The sequence below is a fragment of the Choloepus didactylus genome, chromosome X (assembly GCF_015220235.1).
Source record: "Choloepus didactylus isolate mChoDid1 chromosome X, mChoDid1.pri, whole genome shotgun sequence".
NCBI lineage: Eukaryota > Metazoa > Chordata > Mammalia > Pilosa > Megalonychidae > Choloepus > Choloepus didactylus.
In genome coordinates this window covers 96007597-96032280 of record NC_051334.1, presented here as the reverse complement: position 1 = coordinate 96032280, position 24684 = coordinate 96007597, and the positions used below count along the sequence as shown (strand labels likewise).

Sequence of the window (24684 nt, the reverse complement as noted above, 5' to 3'; positions counted from 1 at the left end):
AACTTAAATCATTTCAGTAACAATAGTTAAGTACAAGATCCCATTAAATCAGTTACAGGTGTGGTCTGTCCAAAAGCAAAACTCCCCTCTGACTGTGGACCTGTAAACTTAGAACAAGTTATGTGCTTCCAATATACAAAGGAGGGACATTCAAAGGATAAACATTCCCACTGCCATAAGGATAAACTTAAAGGAAAACAGGGTTAACAGGACCAAAACAGTTCCTAAAACCCACAGGACAAACTCCATTAGATTTCAAAGTCTGAGAGTCAAATGATGTTGCATGCTTGGGGCTTGAGAGAGTGGGAGTCTAACCCTTCCTAAGGGCCTTTGTGGCAGCCCTTTTCTCTCCAAACGCTTAGGTGAGTGCTCCAACATATCCACACATTGGGGAGACCACCTTCACGGCCCCACCCTCCTCAAACTTTGGGGCAGCACCCAGATTCCCTTCCATCTCCAGGGCACACACTCAACCCCTTCAGAACAGTGGGGTGGCAGCCAGGCTCTCCCCAATTCCCTGGGAATGTGCTCCACCCTCTGGGGCCTGAGGTGGCAAAACTTGTCCAGAGCATCAAGGCGGAAGATGCACCCTCGACCTCTGGGGCAAACTCACCCTCTCCATGCATGTGGGCCACTCCGCTCTCCCAGCCCAAGGCCTCTTGACTCCAGGCCTCAACCTCCATGGCTCTGTCTTTGAAGAAATTTTTCCTTCAATTTGTTCCTTGTCTGTCCCCTTCAGTCCAACACCGGCAGCGGCTCCATCTATAAAGATCTTACAAAAATTCTGTTGGCTTCACATGAAGCACACAAGGGTCAAAGCCATCAGACAACAGGACTTTCCACAAATCCTTTCTGCTTAACTCCTTCTCCAATCTTGGCTTGTTCTGAAATGGCAGCTGGGTTCCATATTTGGTTGCATCTTCATGTTGGGCTATAGCTTCTGGGGTTTCCCCCTGAAAGCTCAGAGTTTTTCAGGCCATTAATTTCTAGTTTCTTTGAAACCAAGAGCTAATTTCTCAGCTTATCTCTGTCCTCTCGCATTTCACTATAAGCTGCAAGTAAAACCCAGGCTACTTCTTCTATATTTTGCTTGGAGATCTCATCAGTTAAATACTCCAGGTCATTGTTTTCAAATTCTGCCTTCCATCCAACATCAGAACTCAATTTTGCCAAATTCTCCGCCACTTTAAAACAAGGATCACCTTCCTTCCAGTTTGCAACAACACATTCATCATTTCTGTTCAAGGCCTCATCAGAAGTATCTTTAGAGTCCATAGTTCCACAAACACTCTCTTCAAAGCAGTTTAGGCCTTTTCTATCAAGCTCCTCACAATTCTTCCAGAATCTTCCCTTTATCCATTTAAAAATCCCTTCCAACACGTTTGGTATTTGCAAACTCAGCAGCACCAGCACCCCACTTCCCTGATACCAAAAACTGTTCTAGTTTGCTAATGCTGCCAGAATGCAAAACACCAGAAATGGATTGGCTTTTGTAAAAGGGGGTTTATTGGGTTACAAAGTTACAGTATTAAGGCTATAAAGTGTCCATCAACAAAGGGTACCTTCACTGGAGGATGGCCAATGGCATCCGGAAAATCTCTGTTAGCTGGGAAGGCACCTGGCTGGCATCTGCTCCAAATTTCTGGTTTCAAAATGGCTTTCTCCCAGGACATTCCTCTCTAGGCTGCAGTTCCTCAAAAATGTCACTCTAAGTTGCTCTTGGGGTGTCTGTCCTCTCTTAGCTTCTCCAAATTAAGAGTCTGCTTTCAATGGCCATCTTCAAACTGTCTCTCATCTGCAGCTACTCTCTCAGCTTCTGTGCGTTCTTCAAAGTGTCCCTCTTGGCTGTAGCTCCTCTTCAAAATGTCACTCTCAGTTACTCTTCAAAATGTCATTCACAGCTGGACTGAGTTCCTTCTGTTTGTCAGCTCATTTATATGGCTCCAGTGATTTAATTTAGACTCACCCTGAATGGGTGGGTAACACCTCCATGGAAATTATCCAATCAGAGGATTACAATCTAATCAACACTGATACATCTGCCCACACAAGAATACATCAAAGAAAATGGCATTTTGGGGGACATAATACATTCAAACCAGCACAACATAAAAATACTAAATAGCAAAATAGGAGAAAAATGTCCTGTATTATCAGAAGTGACTTTAAATGTACATGGATTAAACTCTCCAGCCAAAAGGCAGAGATTGGCAGAATGGATAAAAAAACATGAACAAAACACATAAAGCCTGGAAGAAACTGACATTAAATTCAAAGCTGCAAGCTGGCTGAAAATGAAAGGATGGAAATATACATATATCATGGAAGTAGTAACCAAACCAGAGCTATGGAACCTATATTAATATCAGATAAAATAGTCTTTAGTGAAAAACAGTAATGAGCGACAAACATGGATATTTTATACTGATCATGGGAAAATTCACCAAGAGTAACAACTATAAAAGTATATGCACCTAACAGTAAGCCCCAAAATATATGAAGCAAATGAGAGACTTAAAAGGAGAAATAGTTGGTTCTACATTAATGGTAGGAGACTTTAATACACCCCTTTCAATAACGGATAGAGCATCAAGTCAATCGATCAATAACGAGTTACAAGATTTGAAAGATAATCTAAAACAATGAGATGTATCAGATATATAAAGAACAGTTCACCCAACAAAAACAGACTAAACATACGTCTTGAGAGCACATGGATCATTCTCCAGGATAGATCAAATGTTGGGTCACAAAAATGTCTGAATGAATTCAAGCATACTGAAATAGTACAATGTATGTTCTCCAACAATAATGTAATGAGCTAGAAACCAATCACAGAGGGAAAATGGAAAATACACAAATATGTGAAAACTAAACAATATTATCTTAAAAACCAATGTGCTGGGGCAGTGACTGGTTCCAGTGTAATGGCATAAAATTAAGAGGGATCATGGTGGGTGATGGTGTCCACACAGCCAAGTTTTGGGCAGTGAGGCCTTCTTCCTGGGGAAAATATATAGAAAAATACAGGCCTCTTAATGTCTTCCTTATACCTTCTCCGGTCCACAGACTTTCAAACAAACAGAAATAGATGAAAAGAGGGTGGACAATCAACACACAAGGAGAATCTCAGAACACATCCGCTAAGCAAAGGAAGCAGAGCATGTACAAACCATCTGCCATGAAAGCCAAAGTGAACTCTAAAATACAAAAGTGATCATGTCAGTTCCAGGAAGATGGCAGAGTAGGAGAGACAGCAAAATTCTCCTCTGTGAAAACCACTAGATAAAGGACAGAAAGTGCTCCAGAAGAGTGTTCCAGGGTTCCACCAGCTGGGCAGGGACTTCTACACCCAAAGTGAGTATGTACTTGGAGAAGCTGAGAGACTGCATTTAAGACTGGTGAGTGTTCACCCGGAATGCTGCTGGGGAACAGGTGGTTGGAACTGGAGGACAAGCACAGAGGAAAGCAGCCTTCCATGTCCTGGGCACCTTCCTCAGCACTTGACTAGGGTGATAACCCTTTGCAGACCTATGGCCTAGAGTCCCTGTGCCAAGGACTAGTCATTGGAGCAAGCAGATGAGCACGGTGGGAGGGGGCAGCTATCCATGCCTCATGCAGCCATCTCAGTAGTTGGCTAGGGAGATGACACTTCACAGCACCACAACCAAGAGCTTCTTTGACAGAATTCAGGATATGGTAGGCTTCTGACAACATCCACTCTTCCTCCACAGAAGCCAGTGATGTGCACAGCCTAGAGGCAAGGGTGTCCCACAGAAGGGCCAGGAGCCCTCCCACATTCCCAGAAACTCATAGGCACAGAGCTGACAGGGACTGTGGGGCATCTGAGCTTAAAGGTGGGATTGCAGCTCTGCAGTCCCAGAGTACTCCACCTGTAGCCCTGGGAATGGCTGGGACCACTATGTCCTAGAGTGGATCCCTGCCAAACTGCACAGGGCACACCCCCCACCCACAGTGCTGGCAGTTCCCAGTGCACATGGGAAAACTGGTGCAGTGATTGGACTTCCGCATGGTTTGGACCCCACAGTGCATAGATGAAGTTAGGAGAGAACTGGCTTGAGGGGAAAAGGTGGTTCAAGAGCACCATCTGCTGATAGGTCAGGGAAAGTATACTCCATCAAGCTGTAACTCTGCCAAATTATAGATAATTGTTCAAATAACCCTACATATTCTAAAAGAACACTATCAAGATAAGCAAAGACCAAGAGGCCAAAACCCCCAGAAAACTGTAAACCATATGAAAAAACCAGAAGATATGGATAACACAAACATCAAAATTAAAAAGCCAGAAGAGACACAGAACTTGGAGCAATTAATCAAATAAGTACACACAAACATCAATGTCAAGGCTCAGGATATAAAGGACATGAAGAACACCCTAGAAGAGCATAAAGAATAATTTACAAGAGTAAATAAAAAATAGAGGATCTATGGAAATAAAAGATACTGCTGATCAACTAAAAATATTCTTCAGACACATAAGAGCAGATTTGAAGAGGCAGAGGACCAAATTAGCGAACTTGAGGACAGGGTGATAGAATGTGAAAGGACAAATGAATGACTAGTGAAAAAAATCAAAACATTTGAAATGGATTTCAGGGAAATGATGGACAATATGAAGCACAATATATAAGAATCGTTGGTGTTCTAGAAGGCGAAAAGAAGAGTGCAAGGAAGAGTATTCAAAGACACTGTTGGGGAAAATTTCCCAAACCTACTAAATGACATAAATGTGCAAACCAAAGATGCCCAACAACATCCAAATAGAATAAATCCAAATAAACACACTCTGAAACATATTCTGATCAGCTTGTCAAATGATGAGGATGATAAATTTCTGAAAACAGCAAGCGAGAAGCAATTCACCACATACAAAGGAAAAAACAAAGGACTAAGTACTGACTATTCAGCAGGAGCCACGGAGTAGAGAAGGCAGTGGTATGACATGTTAAATATGTCATATTTAATATTCTGAAAGAGAAAAAATGCCAGCCAAGAATTCTTTATCCAGCAAAGTTCTTCTTCAAAATTGAGGGAGAGCTTAAAATTTTCAAAATTCCAAGAGAATTTGGTAACAAGAGACCTGCCGTACAAGAAATACTAAAGAGTTTCCTACCAGCTAAGAAAAAAAAGACAGGAGAGAGAGGCCTGGAGAAGGGCAGAGAACTGAAGAGTATTCGTAAGGGTAACTTAAAGGAAATAAAGAGAGGGGGGGAAAAATAGATCTGACATATAAAAACCAAAGGACATAACAGCTAATGCAAGAACTGCATTCACAGTAATAACATTGAATGTGAATGGATTAAACTCCCCAATTAAAAGACACAGATTGGCAGAATGGATTAAAAATATGAATCATCAATATGCTGTTTACAAGAGATTCATCTCAGCCCCAGCAACAAAGAGATCAAAAGTGAAAGGATGGAAAAAAATAATCCATGCAAGCCACAGGCAAAAGAAAGTAGGAGTAGCAATACTAATCTCAGATAAAATAGACTTTCAAAGCAAGGATATCATCAGAGGCAAAAGATGCAATATACTAATAAAATGGACAATTCAACAAGAAAAAATAACAACCATAAATGTTTATGTACCCAATCAAGGTGCTCCAAAGCACATGAGAGAAATATTGGCAAAACTGAAGGAAACAACAATTGTCGGAGACTTCAATACACCACTCTCTCCTATACATAGATCAACCAAACAGAAGAACAATAATGAAAATGAGAATATAAACAATGTGATAAACAAATTAGACTTCACAGACATATATACAGGATTACATCCCAAATTACCAGGATATACATTCTTCTCTAGTACTCATGGAACATTATTCAGGCTAGATTATATGCTGGGGCATAAAACAAGCCTCAGTAACTTTAAGAACACTGAAATTATTCAAAGCACATTCTCAGACCACAATGCAATACAACTAGAAGTCAATAACAATCAGAGATCTAGAATATTCTCAAATATCTGGAGGTTAAAGAACACACTCTTAAACAATCAGGGGGTCAAAGAAGAAATTGCAAGAGAAATTGCTAAATATTTAGAGACTAATGAAAATGAGAACACAACATATCAAAACTTATGGGATGCAGCAAAGGTGGTACTGAGGGGGAAATTTATAGCTCTAAATGCATACATTAAAAAGGAAGAAAGAACTAAAATCAAAGAACTAATGGAACAACTGAAGAATCTAGAAAATGATCAACAAACTAACCCTAAAACAAGTAGAAGAAAAGAAATAACAAGGATTAAAGCAGAAATAAATGATATGGAAACCAAAAAAAAAAAAAACAATAAAGAGAATAAACAAAAGCAAAAGTTGGTTCTTTGAGATTAACAAGATGGACAAACCCTTACCTAGACTGACAAAGTCAAAAAGACAGAAGATCCAAGTAAGTAAAATAATAAATGAGATGGAGAACATTACTGTGGATCCTAAAGAAATCTTAAAAAATTATAAAAGGACACCATGAGCAACTGTACACCAACATACTAGACAATTTAGAGGAAATGGATAATTTTCTGTAAACACACAAAGAACCTAGACTGACCAGAGAAGAAACAGAAGACCTCAAAAAACCAATCACAAGAGATCCAATCAGTCATCAAAAAGATTCCTACAAATAAAAGCACAGGGCCAGATGACTTCATAAGGGAATTTTGCCAAACTTTCCAAAAAAAAAAAAAAAAAAAAAAAAAAAACCATTCCAACTCACACTCTTTCAAAAGCTGAATAAAACGGAACACTATACCTAATTCATTTTATGAAGCCAACATCACTCTAATACCAAAACCAGATAATGATGCTATAAGAAATGAAAACTACAGGCCAATCTCCCTAAGAATATAGATGCAAAAATTCCTATCAAAATTATTGCAAATCGAATAAAAACACATTAAAAAAATCATACACCATGAACAAGTGGGGTTTATCCCAGGCAAGCAAGGGTGGTTCAACATAGGAAAATCAATCAATGTAATACAACACATTAACATATCAAAAGGAAAAAATCAAACGATCATCTCGATATATGCAGAAAAATCATTCAACAAAATTCAACATCATTTAAAAAAACAAAACACCTCAAAAGGTAGGAATTGAAGGAAAATTCCTCAATATGATAAAGGGCATATATGAAAAACCCACAGCAAGAATAGTATTCAATGGTGAGAGACTGAAAACCTTCCCTCTAAGATCAGGAATGAGACAAAGATGCCCGCTGTCACAACTATTATTCAACATTGTGCTAGTTCTAGCCAAAGCAATCTGGCAAGACAAAATAAAAGGCATCCAAATGGGAAAAGAAGAAGTAAAACTGTCATCATTTGCAGATGACACGATCTTGTATTTGAAAAACCCTGAAAAATGGAGGACACAGCTACCTGAGCTAGAAAAGAAATTCAGCAAAGTGGTGAGATACAAGATTAATGCATATAGGTCAGTAATGTTCCTATACACTAGAAATGACCTAACTGAAGAGACACTCAAAAAAAAAAAAAAAGATTCCAGTCACAACAGAAACTAAAAAAACCAAGTACCTAAGAATAAATTTAACCAAGGATATAAAAGAACTCTAAACAGAAAATTACATAACTGTACTAAAAGAAATAAAATGGGACCTAAAGAGGTGGAAAGATATTCTGTGTACATTAATAAGAAGGCTAAACTTTACTAAGATGTCAATTCTACCCAAACTGATCTACAGATTCAATACAATTCCAAGCAAAATTCCAACAACCTCCTCTTCATACTTGGAAAAACTTATCAAATTTATTTGGAGGGAAAGGGACATCACATTGCTAAAAACATTCTAAAAAAGAAAAACCAAGTGGGTGGATTTACACTTCCTGACAATGAAGCCTACTATAAAGACACAGTAGTCAAAACAGCATGGTATTGGCACAAAGATAGACATAATGATCAATGAAATTGAATTGAGAATTTGGAAAGAGAACCCAGATCTATGGTCATGTGATTTTTGATAAGGCCCCCAAATCCACTGAAATGGGACAGAATAGTCTCTTTAACAAGTAACAAATGAGGCGGGGAGAACTGGATATCCATATCCAAAACAAAGAGGATTCCTACCTCACACCTTATTAAAAAAAACTCAAACTGGATCAAAGACCTTAGTAAAAGAGACAGTACCATAAAACTCCTAAAAGATAATGCAGGGAAACCTCTTCAAGACCTAGTATTAGGAGGTTGCTCCTAAGACCTTACATCCAAAGCACAAGCAATGAAAGAAAAAATAGATCAATGGAATGCCTCAAAATCAAAAGCTTCTGTACCTCAAAGGAATTTGTCAAAAAGGTGAAGAGGCAGCCAACACAATGGGAGGAAATATTTGGGAACCATGTATCTAATAAGAGACTGATATCTTGCATATATAAAGAAATCCTACAATTCAATGAGAATAGTAGAAACAGCCCAATTATAAAAAGGGCAAAAGATATGAAAAGACATTTCTCCGAAGAGGAAATACAAGGGGCTAAAAAACACAGGAAAAAAAGGTTCATTCTTACTAGCTATTAGGGAGATGCAAATCAAGACAACAATGAGGTATCATCTCATACCAATAAGAATGGTTGCCATAAAGCAAACAGGAAACTACAAATGCTGGAGAGGATGTAGAGAAGTTTGAACCCTTATTCATTGCTGGTGGGACTGTTTAATGGTACAGCCACTCTGGAAGACAGTTTGGCAGTTCCTCAGGAAAACATATCAAGTTACCCTATGATCCAGCAATTTCACTTCTCGGTATATACCCAGAAGATCTGAAAGTAGTGACACAAACAGATAACTGCAAAACAATGTTCACAGCTACATTGTTCACAATTGCCAACCGATGGAAACAATTCAAATGTCCTTCAACGGATGAGTGGATGAACAAAATGTGGTATATACATAGCATGGAATACTATGCAGCAGTTAAGAAGGAAACAGGTCATGAAACATAACATGGATGAACCCTGAAGACATAATGCTGAGTGAAATAAGCCAGACAGAAAAGGAGATATATTGTGTTACCACTAATGTGAACTCCTTGAAAAATGTAAAGTAAGTGTCTTATAATGTAGAATATAGGGGACCTAGAGATATACAGAAGCTAGTGAAGGGGGAATGATAATCTAATATGTACAGGTATAATGATGGTGAACTTAATGGTATGGGAATGGTCAGGTGTGACTATAGTTCATTAATGGGATTATAAGTATCAGTGATGCACTGAAGGTGAACATGTTTGCAAATGGTTGTTAAAGGCATGCAGCCCAACAGAGTAGTACCACAAACCTAAATAAGTGCTAGCATTACACACTTACAAGGTATGACACTGGTGCAGAGGGTTAACAACGGAGTGGTATATGGAAAACTACCTTTTACATATCTTACTAACATTACACTAATACTACAGATGAATAATTAGCAGCTGATAAGAGCTCTGGGACATATTATGTTATGATAATTGTTTAAAGTTGAGAGTGATAATTGTACAACTCAGTGAAGATAATGTAAGAAGCTGACTGTTTACCATCAGATAGAATATATATTAAGTGTAATTAGGAAGCCCCTAGTTAATAAATCAAGCCCTTGACTTGACACTTGCTCTTGTGAAACTTAGGGTTGTGAATGGGAGACTGAGCCCTCCTATAATTAGTCTTAAGAGGCACTTCCAGGGAACCTCTTTTGTTGCTCAGATGCGGCCTTTCGTCTCTAAGCCCAACTCGGCAAATAAATTCATTAACCTCCCCACCATGAGGAACATTACTTCCAGGAAAATGAATCTCCCTGGTGACGTGGGATGTAATTCCCAGGAGTGAATCTGGCCCTGGCAGCAAGTGACTGAAAATGCCTACTTGACCAAAAGAGGGGGGAAAAAAGTAACAAGCTGAGGTCACAGTGGCTGAGAGATCTCAAAGAGTCGAGAGGCAATCCTGGATGTTTCCTCATGCAAGCTCCGGCTAGAAATCCCAAATGGCAACAATATGCCATGCCCATACCAAAAGTAGTCCCCAGATACCTAGGTCTCTGAGATTGTATAAAAAATTCAGTAAGTTTTATCTCTCAGAAACTTAAATCTACCAGAGTGTTCCTATGCCAATCAAGTCTTAGAACACAGATGCAACAGCCTCTTTTAACTACAATCAGATGCATCCCCCTTCCCCATACTGTTGACACCCCCTTTCAATATGAACAAGTTAGGGTGCTCACTGCCTAGACACCCCTGAAAATGGAGAAAATGATTACATGAGAGGAAGGGGTAGAAACAAATAGATAAGATTTCACAAAGGTATATGAATACTGAAACTTTTCATAAATATGTATGTATATTTTTAGATGCTGTGGTGTTGGAATAGCTGGAAGGATGTAAATGACATGGTAGAATTGTAAACTATAACATCCTTTGAAATTTACTCTATAGCTACTTGCTGAATTGTGCTTTGAAAGTCTTCATCTTTCTGTATATACCCTATATTGCATAATAAGGAAAGAACAGAAACTGGAACTGTAACCCATAGCAATTCTTGAACTTATCTATATAACTGCTTATTGACCTGTACATTGAAAGTTACCACCTTTCCATATATATATATATATATATATATATATATATATATATATATATGTTATATTTTACAATAATGGAAATAGCTGAAGTTGTGGAACTGTGACTCATGGCATTCCTTGAAATTTGCTAACTACTTGTTAAATTGTACTTTGAAAATTATCACTGTTATGTATACATGTTAAAGTTCACAATAAAAATGCATTTAAAAAAAATTCACAAGCAAAATTAGGAAATACCTTGAGGCAACTGAAAATGAAAATACAACATACAAAAACCTATGGGATACACTGAAATTAGTGCTGGCAGGGAAATTTATAGCTCTGAATGCTTACATTAAAAAAGAAAAAAGTTTTCAAATCAATGTTCTAACTGCAAAATTGGAAGAACTAGAAAAAGAAGAAAAAACAACTAGAAAAAAAGGTGCAGAAGGAAGGAAACAAAGATTAGAGTGGAGATAAATGAAATAGAAAACAAAAAAGAATAGAGTTAAAACCAAAAGTTGGTTCTTTAAAAAGATCAATAAAATTGAAAAACCATTAGCTAGACTGACAAACAAAAAAAGAGAGAGAATATAAACAACTAAAATCAAAACTGAAAGGGGGGACATTATAACCAACCTCCCAGAAATAAAAAGGAATACAAGAGGATACTATGAACAACTCCATGCCAATAAATTAGATAACCTAGATGAAATGTACAAATTCTTGGAAACACACAAACTACATACACACTGACTCAAGAGGAAACAGAAGATCTCAACAAACCAATTCCAAGAAAAGAGATTGAATCTGTAAACAAAAACCTCCCAATAAAGAAAATTTCAGACGAGATGTCTTCACAGGGAATTCTACCAAACATTCCAAGAAGACTGACTCCAATTCTGCTCAATCTCTTCCAAAAAATTGAAGAGGAGAGAACACTCCCTAATTCATTCTATGAGACCAACATCACCCTCATACCAAAGCCAAATAAAGATACCAGAAGAAAAAGACAGACAAATATCACTTATGAATATATATGCAAAAATCCTCAACAAAATACTAACAAAACAAATACAATAGCATAATAAAATGATTATATACTATGACCAAGTGGAATTTATTTCTGGTATGTAAGATTGGAATATAAGAAAATCAATTACTGTAATACACCATACTAACATGAGGGGAAAAAAAAAAAAAAACACCTGATCATCCCAATTGATGTAGAAAACGCATTTTACAATATCTGGCAGCCCTTCTTGATAAAAACAGAATAGGAATAGATGGAAACTTCCTCAAAATGATAAAATCATGTATGAAAAGCCCTTAGCTAAAATCCCACCTAATGATGAAAGACTGAAAGCTTTCCCTCTAAGATCAGGAACAAGGGAAGGATCCCACTGTCAACACTGTAATTAAAGATTGTACTGCAAGTTCTTGCTGCAGCCATGAGGCAAAAAAAAAAGAAATAAAAGGCATCCAAATTGGAAAGGAAGAAGTAAAACTTTCCCTGTTTGCAGGTGTACTATATACTGAAAATCCTGAGAAAACCACCACAAATCTCCTAGAGCTAATAAATGAATTCTGCAATGTGGCGGGGTACAAGATCAATATCCAAAAGTCAGTAGTGTTTCTATTCACATGCAATTAACAATCAGAAGAAGAAATCAAGAAAAAAATTCCAATCAAAATAGCAACTAAAAGTATCAAATATCTAAGAATAAATTTAACCAAGAATGTAAAGGACCTGTCCACAGACAGCTAGAAAATATTGCTAAAAGAAATAAAAGAAGACCTAAATAAATGGAAGGACATTCTGCATTCATTGATTGGAAGACTAAATATCATTAAGAGGTCAAGCCTACCCAAAGCAATGTACAGATTAAGTGCAATCACAAACAAAATTACAACAATCTTCTTTGCAAAAATGGAAAAGCCAATTGTCAAATTTATATGGAAGGGTAAGGGGCCGAAAATAGCTAAAGCCATCTTGAAAAAGAAGAGTGAAGTTGGAGGATTCACACTGACAAATCTTAAAACTTACTACAAAGCCTCAGTAATCAAAACAGCATGGTACTGGCACAAGGACAGACATACAGAGCAATGGAATCAAATTGAGAGCTCAGAAATCAACAATCACATTTTGGCCAACTGATTTTTGATAAGGGGCAAAGACCACTCAAGTGAGAAAGAACAATTCTCTTCAACAAATGGTGCTGGGAAAACTGGATATCCATTGCCAAAAAAACGAGGGCCCCTACCGCATACCATGTCCAAAATTTAATTTAAAATGGATCAAAGACCATAATCTAAGGGCTAGAACTAGCATACTCCTAGAAAAAAATCTAGGGAGGCATGTTCAGGACCTTGCATTAGGCAATGGTTTCTTAGACTTTCCACCCAAAGCACAAGCAAGAGAAGAAAAAGTAGATCAATGGGACCTCCTTAAAATTAAAATCATTTGTGCTTGAAAGGACTTTATCATGAAAATAAAATGACAACCTACACAATGGGAGAAAATATTTGGAAACCACATATCTGATAAAGTTTTATTATCTAGAATATATAAAGAAACAATGTAATTAAAAAATGGTCAAAAGACTTAACTAGACATCTCTCCAAATAAGATATACAAAATGGCCAGAAAGCACATGAAAAGATGCTCAACATTATTAGCAATCAGGGAAATGCAAACCAAAACCACAATGAGATACCACTTCACAGCCATTAGAATGGCTGCTTTTTTTTAAAATGGAAAATAACAAGTATTGGAGAGGATGTGGAGAAATAGTAACACTTATTCATTGCTCTTGGCAATGTAAAATGATGCAGCCACTGTGGAAACAGTTTGGTGGTTCCTCAGAAAGCTAATATAGAACTACCATATGACCTGGCAATCCCACAACTAGGAATAGACCCAGAAGAATTGAAAGCAGGGACTCAAACAGATATTTGCCTACTGCTGTTCATAGCATCATTATTCACAATTGCCAAAAGATGGATGCAATCCAAATGTCCATCAACTGAAGAATGGATTAATCAAATGTGGCATATACATATGATGGAATGTTATTCAGCCATAGAAACAAATGACTTCCTGATAACAGGCAACAACATGGATGAACCTTGAAGACATCAGGTTGAGAGTGATAAGCCATACATATAAGGTCAAATATGTATGATCTCACTTGAAGCAATTAGAATAAGCAAACTCATAGAGTCAGAATGTAGAATATAGGTTATAGGGGTACAAGGTGGGGATAGGGAATGGGAAGTTACGGATTAAAATGTACAGGATTCCTGAGGCCAGGGTGGGTGGCTGCAGGCTGTGGGTGGGTCCGCCAAGCCCGCCTCGGGGCTGCCATGAGCCTCCCAGCCTTGCCCCGTGACCTGCAGCCGCCACCCAGTCAGAAGGCCCGGCCGCACTCTGAGAACAAAGAAGACAAACCCTCAAGGAACTTCTTTTAGAAGGAAAACACTTTTTGTAAACAAAGAGGAAGATCAGATATTATCCAGAGATTGGAGAATGATGACATCTGAACACCAGGTCCAAGAAAGGACAAAAGTTCTGGAACTTAAAAATGGTGATGAAGAAAATGCCAAAAGATCTACAGAAAGCAAAAATAATATAAGGATGGAAAAAAATGTATTCCTTTAAAACCTTCTGACTTAACCAATTCAACTATAGCAGTTGATACATGTAATTTTGAGGATAATAATCAACCTCTACAGTTGTTGCCAATTAAAGATGATCCCCAAAATCAATGTATGACATTTACCCAGGCGATTCACTTAAAACAAAAAAAGTAAAGAAAACCAAATGACTACAGAAAAACTGAAGCAAGATGCTGCTAACATTCCTAAGAGTCCTGTGCTGCTGGGATCTTATCATGGCCAAATTATTCAGTCTAAGGTGAATTCATTTAGAAAACCTCTGCAAGTCAAAGATGTGAGTTCTGCCACAACTTGGAAACTTTCAGCTACTGTCTCTGAAGCCACAGAGCCTCAGCCTTTAAACACCAGCAGTGTAAGAGTGAAAAGTAACAGCACCTCAAACAGAGCTACCACAAAATTTGTGAGCACTGCATGTCAGGACCGACAGCTTTGTATGACCTCCTATTAGAAGTCACCACAGTAATAGCCAGGACAAGGAGAAACAGGATGTCAGCAGAACTTCTGCCAGTGTTAGAGTCCAGATGGAAATTGATTACTACAGTTAAAAACAGATTTATCTAGGGTCAAAACCAGTTCTTCTCAAGACAAAAAAAGAAATGAGACATCATCAAGAAACCTGGGCTCTGAAATTATAACCAGGCCAACTTCATCTTCTAACACCAAACTGATAGAAAAGTCCAAAACCACTAATCAGCAAAGACAAACTGTAGCCCAAGCAACCTTTGTTAGATCGGCTCAGCCCAAAGAAAATGCAGAGGAGAGAAGAATCCATCTGACTGAGCGCAAAGCTGGCAGAGGAAGAGTGCTGAAAAGGCCTTCTAGCTCTATACTTACCCAGCTAGAACCTGAAGGACAAGATGAAAACCCTGTTGGGTCTTTCTGGACTATCATGGCAGAAGAAGACGAGCAGAGACCATTTACTGAAAAAGTAAACATGACATTTTCTGAATGCCTGAACCTAATTAATGAGGGATGCTCAAAAGAAGAAATGTTGGCCACACTGAATGACCCGGTTAAAAATATTCCAGATGCCAAAAAACTTAAATATGGGATATGCCTTGTACGTCTTGAATCAATTACAGGTCCTACTGAAAACATTATCACGATCTATGAGAAACCATTCTGACAGGGGCTCAGCCTATTGAAGAGATGCAACATGCAAATGTAGATATTCTAACACTGAAGAATAAATTAGAACTTAATTTTGGAGAAAAGCCCAAGGCTTGTGCAGCCACAGAAGAAATCCAAGTCAATACTGATAATATAGGTGTTAACCTAGAGCCAGGAAAACTAGAAATGAAAAATAAACAACCTAAAAATGTGATATTTCAGACTGAAAATGAACAAGAGGACAAAAGAGCCCGTCAGTGATGCTAAAAACCCCAATAAAGAGGGAGGCGGGGCAAGATGGCAGACTGGTGAGCTGTAAGTTTTAGTTACTCCTCCAGGAAAGTAGGTAAAAAGCCAGGAACTGCATGGACTGGACACCACAGAGCAATCTGTCTTGGGGCATAATTCATACAACACTCATGAAAATGTCGAACTGCTGAGATCAGCGAAATCTGTAAGTTTTTGCGGCCAGGGGACCCGTGCCCCTCCCTGCCAGGCTCAGTCCCATGGGAGGAGGGGCTGCCAGCTCCGGGAAGGAGAAGGGAGAACTGCAGTGGTAGCCCTTCTCGGAAACTCATTCTACTGATCCAGACTCCAACCATAGATAGACTGAGACCAGACACCAGAGAATCTGAGAGCTGCCAGCCCAGCAGAGAGGAGACAGGCATAGAAAAAAAAAAATAACACGAAAAACTCCAAAATAAAAGCAGAGGATTTCTGGAGTTCTGGTGAACACAGAAAGGGGAAGGGCGGAGCTCAGGCCTTGAGGCGCATATGCAAATCCCGAAGAAAAGCTGATCTCTCTGCCCTGTGGACCTTTCCTTAATGGCCCTGGTTGCTTTGTCTATTAGCATTTCAATAACCCATTAGATCTCTGAGGAGGGCCCTTTTTTTTTTTTTTTTTTAATCCTTTTTTCCTTTTCTAAAACAATTACTCTAAGAAGCCCAATACAGAAAGCTTCAAAGAATTGCAATTTGGGCACGTCAAGTCAAGAGCAGAACTAAGAGAGCTCTGAGACAAAAGGCAATAATCCAGTGGCTGAGAAAATTCACTAAACACCACAACTTCCCAAGTAAAGGGGGGTGTCCGCTCACAGCCACCATCCTGGTGGACAGGAAACACTCCTGCCCATCGCCAGCCCCATAGCCCAGAGCAGCCCCAGACAACCCAGTGTGACGGAAGTGCTTCAAATAACAGGCACACACCACAAAACTGGGCGTGGACATTAGCCTTCCCTGCAACCTCAGCTGATTGGCCCAGAGCTGGGAAGGTGGAGCAGTGTGAATTAACAAAGCCCCATTCAGCCATCATTTGAGCAGACTGGGAGCCTCCCTACACAGCCCAGCAGCCCAGAACTGCCCTCGGGGGACGGCACTCACCTGTGACATAGCACAGTCATCCCTCAACAGAGGACCCAGGGTGCACAGCCTGGAAGAGGGGCCCACTTGCAAGTCTCAGGAGTCATACGCCAATACCAAAGACTTGTGGGTCAGTGGCAGAGACAAACTGTGGCAGGACTGAACTGAAGGATTAGACTATTGCAGCAGCTTTAAAACTCTAGGATCACCAGGGAGATTTGATTGTTAGGGCCACCCCCCCTCCCCGACTGCCCAGAAACACGCCCCACATACAGGGCAGGCAACACCAACTACACACGCAAGCTTGGTACACCAATTGGGCCCCACAAGACTCACTCCCCCACTCACCAAAAAGGCTAAGCAGGGGAGAACTGGCTTGTGGAGAACAGGTGGCTCGTGGACGCCACCTGCTGGTTAGTTAGAGAAAGTGTACTCCACGAAGCTGTAGATCTGATAAATTAGAGATAAGGACTTCAATAGGTCTACAAACCCTAAAAGAACCCTATCAAGTTTAGCAAATGCCACGAGGCCAAAAACAACAGAAAATTATAAAGCATATGAAAAAACCAGACGATATGGATAACCCAAGCCCAAGCACCCAAATCAAAAGACCAGAAGAGACACAGCACCTAGAGCAGCTACTCAAAGAACTAAAGATGAACAATGAGACCATAGTACGGGATATGAAGGAAATCAAGAAGACTCTAGAAGAGCATAAAGAAGACATTGCAAGACTAAATAAAAAAATGGATGATCTTATGGAAATTAAAGAAACTGTTGACCAAATTAAAAAGATTCTGGACACTCACAGTACAAGACTAGAGTAAGTTGAACAACGAATCAGTGACCTGGAAGATGACAGAATGGAAAATGAAAGCATAAAAGAAAGAATGGGGAAAAAAATTGAAAAAATCGAAATGGACCTCAGGGATATGATAGATGATATGAAACGTCCGAATATAAGACTCATTGGTGTCCCAGAAGGGGAAGAAAAGGGTAAAGGTCTAGGAAGAGTATTCAAAGAAATTGTTGGGGAAAACTTCCCAAATCTTCAAAACAACATAAATACACAAATCATAAATGCTCAGCGAACTCCAAATAGAATAAATCCAAATAAACCCACTCCGAGACATATACTGATCACACTGTCAAACACAGAAGAGAAGGAGCAAGTTCTGAAAGCAGCAAGAGAAAAGCAATTCACCACATACAAAGGAAACAGCATAAGACTAAGTAGTGACTACTCAGCAGCCACCATGGAGGCAAGAAGGCAGTGGCACGATATATTTAAAATTCTGAGTGAGAAAAATTTCCAGCCAAGAATACTTTATCCAGCAAAGCTCTCCTTCAAATTTGAGGGAGAGCTTAAATTTTTCACAGACAAACAAATGCTGAGAGAATTTGCTAACAAGAGACCTGCCCTACTGGAGATACAAAAGAGAGCCCTACAGACAGAGAAACAAAGACAGGACAGAGAGACTTGGAGAAAGGTTCAGTACTAAAGAGATTCGGTATGGGTACAATAAAGGATATTAATAGAGAGAGGGAAAAATATGACAAACATAAACCAAAGGATAACATGGCCGATTCAAGAAATGCCTTCACGGTTTTAACGTTGAATGTAAATGGATTAAACTCCCCAATTAAAAGATATAGATTCGCAGAATGGATCAAAAAAAATGAACCATCAATATGTTGCATACAAGAGACTCATCTTAGACACAGGGACACAAAGAAACTGAAAGTGAAAGGATGGAAAAAAATATTTCATGCAAGCTACAGCCAAAAGAAAGCAGGTGTAGCAATATTAATCTCAGATAAAATAGACTTCAAATGCAGGGATGTTTTGAGAGACAAAGAAGGCCACTACATACTAATAAAAGGGGCAATTCAGCAAGAAGAAATAACAATCGTAAATGTCTATGCACCCAATCAAGGTGCCACAAAATACATGAGAGAAACACTGGCAAAACTAAAGGAAGCAATTGATGTTTCCACAATAATTGTGGGAGACTTCAACACATCACTCTCTCCTATAGATAGATCAACCAGACAGAAGACCAATAAGGAAATTGAAAACCTAAACAATCTGATAAATGAATTAGATTTAACAGACATATACAGGACATTACATCCCAAATCACCAGGATACACATACTTTTCTAGTGCTCACGGAACTTTCTCCAGAATAGATCATATGCTGGGACATAAAACAAGCCTCAATAAATTTAAAAAGATTGAAATTATTCAAAGCACATTCTCTGACCACAATGGAATACAATTAGAAGTCAATAACCATCAGAGACTTAGAAAAATCACAAATACCTGGAGGTTAAACAACACACTCCGAAACAATCAGTGGGTTAAAGAAGAAATAGCAAGAGAAATTGCTAAATATATAGAGACGAATGAAAATGAGAACACAACATACCAAAACCTATGGGATGCAGCAAAAGCAGTGCTAAGGGGGAAATTTATAGCACTAAACGCATATATTAAAAAGGAAGAAAGAGCCAAAATCAAAGAACTAATGGATCAACTGAAGAAGCTAGAAAATGAACAGCAAACCAATCCTGAACCAAGTACAAGAAAAGAAATAACAAGGATTAAAGCAGAAATAAATGACATAGAGAACAAAAAAACAATAGAGAGCATAAATATCACCAAAAGTTGGTTCTTTGAGAAGATCAACAAGATTGACAAGCCCCTAGCTAGACTGACAAAATCAAAAAGAGAAGACCCATATAAACAAAATAATGAATGAAAAAGGTGACATAACTGCAGATCCTGAAGAAATTAAAAAAATTATAAGAGGATATTATGAACAACTGTATGGCAACAAACTGGATAATGTAGAAGAAATGGACAATTTCCTGGAAACATATGAACAACCTAGACTGACCAGAGAAGAAATAGAAGACCTCAACCAACCCATCACAAGCAAAGAGATCCAATCAGTCATCAAAAATCTTCCCACAAATAAATGCCCAGGGCCAGATGGCTTCACAGGGGAATTCTACCAAACTTTCCAGAAAGAACTGACACCAATCTTACTCAAACTCTTTCAAAACATTGAAAAAAATGGAACACTACCTAACTCATTTTATGAAGCTAACATCAATCTAATACCAAAACCAGGCAAAGATGCTACAAAAAAGGAAAACTACCGGCCAATCTCCCTAATGAATATAGATGCAAAAATCCTCAACAAAATACTTGCAAATCGAATCCAAAGACACATTAAAAAAATCATACACCATGACCAAGTGGGGTTCATTCCAGGCATGCAAGGATGGTTCAACATAAGAAAAACAATCAATGTATTACAACACATTAAAAACTCGAAAGGGAAAAATCAATTGTTCATCTCAATAGATGCTGAAAAAGCATCTGACAAAATCCAACATCCCTTTTTGATAAAAACACTTCAAAAGGTAGGAATTGAAGGAAACTTCCTCAACATGATAAAGAGCATATATGAAAAACCCACAGCCAGCATAGTACTCAACGGTGAGAGACTGAAAGCCTTTCCTCTAAGATCAGGAACAAGACAAGGATGCCCGCTGTCACCACTGTTATTCAACATTGTGCTGGAAGTGCTAGCCAGGGCAATCCGGCAAGACAAAGAAATAAAAGGCATCCAAATTGGAAAAGAAGAAGTAAAACTGTCATTGTTTGCAGATGATATGATCTTATATCTAGAAAACCCTGAGAAATCGACGATACACCTACTAGAGCTAATAAACAAATTTAGCAAAGTAGCGGGATACAAGATTAATGCACATAAGTCAGTAATGCTTCTATATGCTAGAAATGAACAAACTGAAGAGACACTCAAGAAAAAGATACCATTTTCAATAGCAACTAAAAAAATCAAGTACCTAGGAATAAACTTAACCAAAGATGTAAAAGACCTATACAAAGAAAACTACATAACTCTACTAAAAGAAATAGAAGGGGACCTTAAAAGATGGAAAAATATTCCATGTTCATGGATAGGAAGGCTAAATGTCATTAAGATGTCAATTCTACCCAAACTCATCTACAGATTCAATGCAATCCCAATCAAAATTCCAACAACCTACTTTGCAGACTTGGAAAAGCTAGTTATCAAATTTATTTGGAAAGGGAAGATGCCTCGAATTGCTAAAGACACTCTAAAAAAGAAAAAACGAAGTGGGAGGACTTACACTCCCTGACTTCGAAGCTTATTATAAAGCCACAGTTGCCAAAACAGCATGGTACTGGCACAAAGATAGACATATAGATCAATGGAATCGAATTGAGAATTCAGAGATAGACCCTCAGATCTATGGCCGACTGATCTTTGATAAGGCCCCCAAAGTCACCGAACTGAGCCATAATGGTCTTTTCAACAAATGGGGCTGGGAGAGTTGGATATCCATATCCAAAAGAATGAAAGAGGACCCCTACCTCACCCCCTACACAAAAATTAACTCAAAATGGACCAAAGATCTCAATATAAAAGAAAGTACCATAAAACTCCTAGAAGATAATGTAGGAAAACATCTTCAAGACCTTGTATTAGGCGGCCACTTCCTAGACTTTACACCCAAAGCACAAGCAACAAAAGAGAAAATAGATAAATGGGAACTCCTCAAGCTTAGAAGTTTCTGCACCTCAAAGGAATTTCTCAAAAAGGTAAAGAGGCAGCCAACTCAATGGGAAAAAATTTTTGGAAACCATGTATCTGACAAAAGACTGATATCTTGCATATACAAAGAAATCCTACAACTCAGTGACAGTAGTACAGACAGCCCAATTATAAAATGGGCAAAAGATATGAAAAGACAGTTCTCTGAAGAGGAAATACAAATGGCCAAGAAACACATGAAAAAATGTTCAGCTTCACTAGCTATTAGAGAGATGCAAATTAAGACCACAATGAGATACCATCTAACACCGGTTAGAATGGCTGCCATTAAACAAACAGGAAACTACAAATGCTGGAGGGGATGTGGAGAAATTGGAACTCTTATTCATTGTTGGTGGGACTGTATAATGGTTCAGCCACTCTGGAAGTCAGTCTGGCAGTTCCTTAGAAAACTAGATATAGAGCTACCATTCGATCCAGCGATTGCACTTCTCGGTATATACCCGGAAGATCGGAAAGCAGTGACACGAACAGATATCTGCACACCAATGTTCATAGCAGCATTATTCACAATTGCCAAGAGATGCAAACAACCCAAATGTCCTTCAACAGATGAGTGGATAAATAAAATGTGGTATATACACACGATGGAATACTACGCGGCAGTAAGAAGGAACGATCTGGTGAAACATATGACAACATGGATGAACCTTGAAGACATAATGCTGAGCGAAATAAGCCAGGCACAAAAAGAGAAATATTATATGCTACCACTAATGTGAACTTTGAAAAATGTAAAACAAATGGTTTATAATGTAGAATGTAGGGGAACTAGCAGTAGAGAGCAATTAAGGAAGGGGGAACAATAATCCAAGAAGAACAGATAAGCTATTTAACGTTCTGGGGATGCCCAGAAATGACTATGGTCTGTTAATTTCTGATGGATATAGTAGGAACAAGTTCACAGAAATGTTGCTATATTTGGTAACTTTCTTGGGGTAAAGTAGGAACATGTTGGAAGTTAAGCAGTTATCTTAGGTTAGTTGTCTTTTTCTTACCCCCTTGTTATGGTCTCTTTGAAATGTTCTTTTATTGTATGTTTGTTTTCTTTTTAACTTTTTTTTTTCATACAGTTGATTTAAAAAAGAAGGGAAAGTTAAAAAAAAAAAAAAAAAGAAAAGAAAAACAAGGAAAAAAAAAAAGATGTAGTGCCCCCTTGAGGAGCCTGTGGAGAATGCAGGGGTATTCGCCTACCCCACCTCCATGGTTGCTAACATGACCACAGACATAGGGGACTGGTGGTTTAATGGGTTGAGCCCTCTACCATAAGTTTTACCCTTGGGAAGACGGTTGCTGCAAAGGAGAGGCTAGGCCTCCCTATATTTGTGCCTAAGAGTCTCCTCCTGAATGCCTCTTTGTTGCTCAGATGTGGCCCTCTCTCTCTGGCTAAGCCAACTTGAAAGGTGAAATCACTGCCCTCCCCCCTACGTGGGATCAGACACCCTGGGGAGTGAATCTCCCTGGCAACGTGGAATATGACTCCCGGGGAGGAATGTAGACCCGGAATCGTGGGACGGAGAACATCTTCTTGACCAAAAGGGGGATGTGAAAGGAAATGAAATAAGCTTCAGTGGCAGAGAGATTCTAAAACGAGCCGAGAGATCACTCTGGTGGGCACTCTTACGCACACTTTAGACAACCCTTTTTTAGGTTCTAAAGAATTGGGGTAGCTGGCGGTGGATACCTGAAACTATCAAACTACAACCTAGAACCCATGAATCTCGAAGACAGTTGTATAAAAATGTAGCTTATGAGGGGTGACAATGGGATTGGGAAAGCCATAAGGACCAAACTCCACTTTGTCTAGTTTATGGATGGATGAGTAGAAAAGTAGGGGAAGGAAACAAACAGACAAAGGTACCCAGTGTTCTTTTTTACTTCAATTGCTCTTTTTCACTCTAATTATTATTCTTGTTATTTTTGTGTGTGTGCTAATGAAGGTGTCAGGGATTGATTTAGGTGATGAATGTACAACTATGTAATGGTACTGTAAACAATCGAAAGTACAATTTGTTTTGTATGACTGCGTGGTATGTGAATATATCTCAATAAAATGATGATTAAAAAAAAAAAAAAAAAAAAAACCCCAATAAAGAAACTAGAGTGAGATCCTTAATTAAATACAGTGTTTCAACCACACCATACTTGTAAAGTGTAAAAAAGAAGGTGCAATTTGATGAAACAAATTCTATATTTAAAGAGCTGAAGTTTCTAATGCCAGTGAGACATTCTCGACGTCTTCAAGAGAACAATTCCAAATTGCCAGATATGCTAAAAGGCCATTATCCTTGTGTGTCTTCACTGGAGCAGTCGGCAGAACTGGGAAGCGAAACAGATGCTTTTGTCTGCTGTCCTAATGCAGTGCCCCACAGGATGTGCTCAGAGGCTGAGACAGCAGAGGAGAAATAAAACTCTGATGAGGGATGGGGTTTTAATATAATTAACAGTAATGGTGCATCATCAGAAAATGATATGTTCTAGCTAAAATTTATATTTACATAAAAGAAGGTTCTTTGTGGTAAAAAGGAAAAGGTGCTAAACTTAGTGGATATTAGAAACCTTAAAACCAGCCTGAGTTTCCTTCTTAGTTAAAATTTCAACTTCCACAGATTTTTTGATGTAGTTTATAGAGTATTAGAATGGAGTTAGGGATGGAATATATAATATTTAATAACTGTCATTCTAGATTAGGTAACATTTCTAAAATAACTAATAGTTAAACTTGTCATGATATAAAAACTTTACTGTTAAATCGTGTCCCTTGAAATATGGTAGTTATATATAGTTAACGTTTCTCTTCTTCTCACACATAAATATCATCAATAAAATTGTTTTGTAAAGTTCTGAAGTAATACATAGAGTTGGTAGATACCTATGTAATTTCCAACTATACACAGTTTCAAATAAGTGATGTTTCATTGTAAAAGATTAGTTTTAAAACAAATGAATGTGATAGAAGATCAGTATTTCATCTTTTATTTATGTTCATTCATTCCATTTGTATAATAACAGTTAGCTTTGTTCTATAAACTGTCTTCTGTCTGGAAAGTAGGAATGTTATTTCTTTTTCTAATAGAAATATATACCTAATATGCATCCAATAAATTAAAACACCTGTAAAAAATGTACAGGATTCCTATTTGGAATGATGGATATGTTTGGTAATGGATGGTGGTAACGGTAACACAAATTGTGAATGTAATTAGCAGCACTGACATATATATGAATGTGGGGAAATTTTAGATTGCATATAGGGCAAAACAATAAAAATTTTTAAAAAATC

At 38.3% G+C, this 24684-nt stretch overlaps 1 protein-coding gene and 1 pseudogene across 1 annotated transcript in view; one reads left to right on the top strand and one right to left on the bottom strand.

Annotated features, from left to right (window-relative positions):
* The window catches only part of APOOL (apolipoprotein O like), a 235977-nt gene that overhangs the window by 149210 nt on the left and 62083 nt on the right, over window positions 1-24684 (bottom strand). The window lies entirely within an intron of this gene.
* On the top strand, window positions 14385-23810 carry LOC119522264 (annotated as a pseudogene).